Here is a 6,974-nt window from a genome sequence, read left to right on the forward strand (position 1 = left end):
AGGCCCATCCCCCCCCCCACCTGTTCCACTTGGGGTGGTAAATGGGAGCCCTCCAAACCACCCCCAAAACCCACTGTACCCACGTCTAGGTGCCCCCCTTCAGCCATAAGGGCTATGGTAATGGTGTAGATTTGTGGGCAGTGGGTTTTTTTTGGGGGGGGGGGGATTTGAGGGGCTCAGCACCCAAAGGAAGGGAGCTATGGACTTGGGAGGTATTTTACTTTTTATTTTAAAATGTTACAAGTGCCCCCTAGGGTGCCCGGTTGGTGTCCTGGCACGTGAGGGGGACCAATCCACTACGAATCCTGGCCCCTCCCATGACCCAATGCCTTGGATTTGTTCATTTTTGAGCTGGGCGCCTTCAGTTTCCATTATCGTTGAAAAATGAAACCGCCCAGCTCAAATCCGCATACATCCAATGCATTTGCCCGACACAAACCGTATTATCGAAAAAAAAGATGGGCGCCCATTTCTTTCGAAAACACGGTCTTGTCCCACCCCTTCACGTACCCGTTCTCGGACATAGACGCCCATGGAGATGGGCGTTCGCGTTTGATTATGCCCCTCTTGGCCAACTTTACTTGGTCCTTTTTTGTTTATGACCAAGCCACAAAAAATGTGCCCTAAATGACCAGATGACCACCGGAGGGAATCGGGGATGACCTCCCCCTACTCCCCCAGTGGTCACAAACCCACTCCCACCCTAAAAATGTTTTAAATATTTTTTCCAGCCTCTATGCCAGCCTCAAATATCATACCCAGCTCCATGACAGCAGTATCCAGGTCCCTGGAGCAGTTTTAGTGGGTACTGCAGTGCACTTCAGGCAGGCGAACCCAGGCCCATCCCCCCCCCCCCTACCTGTTAAACTTGTGGTGGTAAATGTGAGCCCTCCAAAACCCACCAGAAACCCACTGTACCCACATGTAGGTGCCCCCCTTCATCCCTAAAGGATGGTGTACAGTTGTGGGGAGTGGGTTTTGGGGGGGAGGGTTGGGGGCTCAGCACACAAGGTAAGGGAGCTATGCACCCGGGAGCTTTTTCTGAAGTCCACTGCAGTGCCCCCTAGGGTGCCCAGTTGGGGACATGGCATGTCAGGGGGACCAGTGCACTACGAATGCTGGCTCCTCCCATGACCAAAGGACTCGGATTTGGTCATTTCTGAGATGGGCGTCCTCGGTTTCCATTATCGCCGAAAATCGGGGACCACCATCTCTAGGGACGACCATCTCTAAGGTTGACCTAAATGTTGAGATTTGGGCGTCCCCGACCATATTATTGAAACGAAAGATGGCCGCCCATCTTGTTTCGATAATACAGGTTTCCACGCCCCTTCGCGGGGACATCTTGCGAGGACGCCCTCAGGAATACTTGGGCGCCCTGTTCGATTATGAACCTCTATGGGACCCTTTTACTAAGCTGTGGTAAAAGGGGCCATGCACTTGAGGCAGCAGCACTTTTTGCTGCACGCCAGGGCCCCTTTTACTGCAGTGGGTAAAAAGCCTGAAAAAAGAAATGGCCGTGCGGTAAGTTAGCACTTGCTGTGCAACAATTTTGGAGGGAGCCCTTACCACCACCTACTTAAGCGGCAGTAAGGGCTCCCGCACTAATCTGGTGGTAACCTGGCAGCACACAGCACTGCCCAGTTACCGACAGATAATCCCCAGTGGTATTATTGTACAAGAAAATCTGCTAGCACCAGATTGGTGTGCACGGGGGTGGGGGTGGGGAACTACTGCCACCACCCGCATTGGGCCGGTGGTAGTTCCGGGTTGACAGGGTTTATAGAACACTGCCCCTCATCCTTAAGTCCCTCTCTAACTAGCCTAGGCTACCTTAAGAGCATTCATCCCGCCCCAGGCGGAGTCAATACCTGGAAGTTTAAAAGACAGGACCAGGCTGAGATTAAGGAAACCCAGGGAAGGAAGAACTGAAGCCCCAGCATATGTCTTTACTAAACACTTCTAGCTTCTATGATCTGGCTGAGGTAAGCCAATCTTTTATTTATTTGAAGAATTGTGAACGTGTTCTGAGGTCCTGGAAATACAAAGAGAGAAACTACAAACTGTGTTTGGGACATGGCTGTCACAGGCCATAGACTATGTTTTGGGCCCTGTTGTTTAGGCCCATGCAAAATATTTTCCCCCTCTGAAGATAAGAGACTTTACCTTTGTTCTAGGCATGTGAAGGAACAGGCCTCAGATTTTATTGTTATTGACAGGGCCACCCCATAACCCTAGCCCGGGGTCTCACAAATGGTGGCAGTGATGGGATTCTGAGCTTATCCTGCTGAGGAAGCTGGATCCATGACCTTCAGGGCACTGGGCTTATTAACAGCAAACGCTGGGACATCGGGCTAAAGGGGTTAGACCTGCAATAGGGGAGGGGGGACGTATAGCTAGTGCCGGACAGGCAGGCTTTTATTATGTTTTCTGGTGTATTGCGTGGTTTGGGATGCTTACAGCTAGAGGGGCTGCTCCAGGCCTTGGTGGAGGGCCAGCAGCAACAGCAGGAGATCCTGCAATGGCAACAGCAGCAGCAACAATGGCAACAGCAACAACAATAGCACCAGCAACAACAACAGCAGTTTATGCAGGCACATATTGAACAGTGTCAGAAACAACAACAGATACAGCAACAAATGTTGCAGAAGCTGGTAGAGCTACAAACAGAGCTTGCAGGCCCAAGCCAGTACAGCTCCCCAGGCACTTAGCCTGTCAGTGATCCCACTGGTTTCTGTTTTAAAGAAAATTGTGCCGGAAGATGCCCCAGACTATTTCTTGGCCAATTTTGAGATGACCACCCGGTTTGCTGGTTGGCCAGAGGAATCATGGACAGCATACCAGGATCAGCCTGAGTCGGACCCATATAAAGAGAAGCCACCTGGAAGTCCTGGAAGGAAAAAAGAGAAAACTGGACCAGACAATCTGAGGGATCAGAGACCACCCTCCAGCCCAGGGTTTCCAGGGAAGGGGTCAGAGTGATAGAAGACCTCATCCCCACGAACCCTTTTCCCCGATCACGGGAATCATACTCCTCCACCTGTTTCAGGTGTGGGGGAAGAGGCCATATAGCAAGATATCCAGATATAGTGGAAGGGGCTATGGATGTGAATTTGGTAACCACTCATGACTTCAATTTTGTAGACGCTGCCCAGCCAAGAAATAGAAATTGTGTTTTACAGGTGGAGCTAGAAGGATAACCGTACTAAGCACTAGTAGACTCTGGCAGTGTCAAGACTCTTGTCTGGAGAGAGAAACTCAACCAGTAACAAATGAACTATGAGCGAACTGGGACCCTGGCCTGTGTACATGGGGACCAGAGACAGTATCCGACAGCTCAAGTAAAACACCTGTGGGGCAAGCTCATCTGGAGGTAGCGGTCTTGCCTTGGCTACCTTACCCAGTAGTTTGGGGCCAGGATTTCCCCAATTTTGGCATCATTTGGGCCTAGCTTATTGATGGTCCATAGAAGGAGGAGGAGTCTTTCCCTGAGATCTTTCCACTGGAGGATCCTGATTTATATATTGAAAACCCTAAGTTGCCTAAGTCCCGCTGAAAGCCGCGGTTAGAGAAACTGCGATGCTCTCTGAATCTAGACAGAGATCTGGAGCAGGAGGAAGATGATGCGTCGGACAACCCCCACCCTTTGGACAGTCTACCTGAATGGACTAGTGAGAGAGCTACGGGGAATTTCAAAAGGGCGCAGTCAGAGGATGAGTCCCTTAGGGCAACCGGAGTTAGGGTTGTTGCAGAAGATAGGAATCCCTTGGGCAAACAGGACCCCACTAAGGTAGCACCCCCCTATTTTGTGATAAGGAATGACTTGCTGTATCGGGTGACTAAGGGAACCCTGGAGAGGGAAGAGGTAGAGCAGACGTTAGTACTTCAGCCCTACTATAGGCAAGTAATGCAGCTAGCCCACAGTCCTGCTAGGTGGTCACCTAGGGGAAAAGACGCGGGAACAGATTTTAGCCCAGTTTTTCTGGCCAGGAGTATTTAAGGAAGTGAAGGATCTTTTGCTAGTCCTGCCCAATCTGCCCCTCTCGTATCCATACCCCTTGTTGACATCCTGTTTGAACAGATAGCAATGGACTTTGTGGGACCCCTGGAATGCATCACCTTGGGCTATAAGTATATCCTGATTATTTTGGATTACCCCTTTTGCTATCCAGAGACCATTGGTTGCGGAACATAAAAATCACCACAGTGGCTAATGCACTGTAGGAAGTCTTCTCCTGGAGGTAATCCCAGCAGAAATATTGACTGACCAAGGTACTGCCTTTATGTCCAGAGTTATGAAGCAAGTGTGTGCTTTGCTCAAAGTGAAAACTTTATGAACATCAGTGTACCATCCACAGACAGACGGTCTGGTGGAATGCTTCAATAACATGCTAAAAAAGATGCTGAAAAGGTTTGTGGCCAAAGATGGGAAAAACTGGGATTCTCTACTCCCATATATATTGTTCGCCATCCGTGAAGTGCCCCAGAGTTCAAAAGGATTCTCTCCATTTGAACTGTTATACAGGAGAAGGCCTAGAGGAATCCTGGATGTGGTTTGAGAACATGGGAAGAGGAACCCAGTCTAGGGAAGAACTTGGCTGAATATGTGCTCATCATGCAAATGAAGCTAAAGAAAGCCGGTGAGGCTGCCAAGCTTTGCCTGGAGAAAGCTCAAGTGGGTCAAGCTCAAGCTTACAACCAGAAGACAGTTCAGTGAACCTTCTAGTCAGGGGATAGTCTTAGTCCTTTTACCTTCTTTCAAAAGTAAGCTGTTATGCAAGTGGCAAGGTCCTTATGAAGTTGTGGAAAGGACAGGACCTGTCAACTATAAGGTGGCACAACCTGACAAGAGGGACAAGGCAAAGGTCTTCCACGTCAGTTTATTGAAGAAGTGGGTCATAAGTACATAAGTATTGCCATACTGGGAAAGACCAAAGGTCCATCAAGCCCAGCATCCTCTTTCCAACAGTGGCCAATCCAGGTCACAAGTACCTGGCAAGATCCAAAAAAAAAGTACAAAATATTGTATGTTGCTTAGCCCAGAAATAAGCAGTGGATTTTCCCCAAGTCCATTTAATAATGGTCTATGGACTTTTCCTTAAGGAAGTCGTCCAAACCTTTTTAAAACTCCGCTAAGCTAACCGCCTTTACCACATTCTCTGGCAACAAATTCCAGAGTTTAATTACACGTTGAGTGAAGAAAAGGTTTCTTCGTTTTATAATTTACTACATTGTAGCTTCATCGCATGCCCCCTAGTCCTAGTATTTTTGGAAAGCGTGAACAGACTCTTCACATCTACCCGTTCAACTCCACTCATTATTTTATAGACCTCTATCATATCTCCCCTCAGCTGCCTTTTCTCCAAGCTGAAGAGCCCTAGCCACTTTAGCCTTTCCTCATAGGGAAGCCGTCCCATCCCCTTTATCATTTTCGTCACCCTTCTCTGCACCTTTTCTAATTCCACTATATCTTTTTTGAGATACGGCAACCAGAATTGAACACAATATTCGAGGTGCGGTCGCACCATGGAGCAATACAAAGGAATTATAACATCCTCATTTTTTATTTCCATTCCTTTCCTAATAATACCTAACATTCTATTTGCTTTCTTAGCTGCAGCAACACACTGAGCAGAAGGTTTCAACGTACCATCAACGACGACACCTAGATCCCTTTCTTGGTCCGTGACTCCCAACGTAGAACCTTGCATGATGTAGCTATAATGCGGGTTCCTCTTTCCCACATGCATCACTTTGCACTTATTCACATTAAACGTCATCTGCCATTTAGACACCCAGTCTCCCAGTCTCGTAAGGTCCTCTTGTAATTTTTCACAATCCTCCCGCGATTTAACGACTTTGAATAACTTTGTGTCATCAGCAAATTTAATTACCTCACTAGTTACTCCCATCTCTAGGTCATTTATAAATATGTTAAAAAGCAGCGGTTCCAGCACAGACCCCTGGGAACCCCACTAACTATCCTTCTCCATTGAGAATACTGACCATTTAACCCTTCTCTCTGTTTTCTATCTTTTAACCAGTTTTTAATCCACAATAGAACACTACCTCCTATCCCATGACTCTCCAATTTCCTCTGAAGTCTTTCATGAGGTACTTTGTCAAACGCCTTCTGAAAATCCAGATACACAATATCAACTGGCTCCCCTTTATCCACATGTTTGTTCACCCCATCAAAGAAATGTAGTAGATTGGTGAGGCAAGATTTCCCTTCACTAAATCCATGTTGACTTTGTCTCATTAATCCATGCTTTTGAATATGCTCTGTAATTTTGTTCTTAATAATAAGTCTCTACCATTTTGCCCGGCACCGACGTCAGACTCACTGGTCTATAATTTCCTGGATCTCCTTTGGAACCTTTTTTAAAAATCGGGGTTACATTGGCCACCCTCCAATCTTTCGGTACCACACTTGATTTTAAGGATAAATTACATATTTCTAACAATAGCTCTGCAAGCTCATTTTTCAGTTCTATCAGTACTCTGAGATGAATACCATCCAGTCCAGGAGATTTGCTACTCTTCAGTTTATAGAAGTGCCCCATTACATCCTCCAGCTTTATAGAGAATTCATTAAGTTTCTCCGACTCGTCAGTTTCGAATACCATTTCCGGCACCGGTATCCCACCCAAATCTTCCTCGGTGAAGAAGAATTAATTTAATCTCTCTGCTGCGGCTTTGTCTTCCCTGATTGCCCCTTTTACTCAACGGTCATCTAGCAGTCCAACCAATTCTTTTGCCGGCTTCCTACTTTTAATATACCTAAAAAAAAGTTTTACTATGTGTTTTTGCCTCCAACGCAATCTTTTTTTCGAAGTCCCTCTTAGCCTTCCTTATCAGCACTTTGCATTTGACTTGACATTCCCTATACAGTTTTTTTTATTATTTTCAGTCGGTTCCTTCTTCCATTTTCTGAAGGATTTTTTTTTTAGCTCTAATAGCTTCCTTCACCT

Source organism: Microcaecilia unicolor, chromosome 1, assembly GCF_901765095.1.
Source record: "Microcaecilia unicolor chromosome 1, aMicUni1.1, whole genome shotgun sequence".
In the NCBI taxonomy this organism is placed as follows: domain Eukaryota; kingdom Metazoa; phylum Chordata; class Amphibia; order Gymnophiona; family Siphonopidae; genus Microcaecilia; species Microcaecilia unicolor.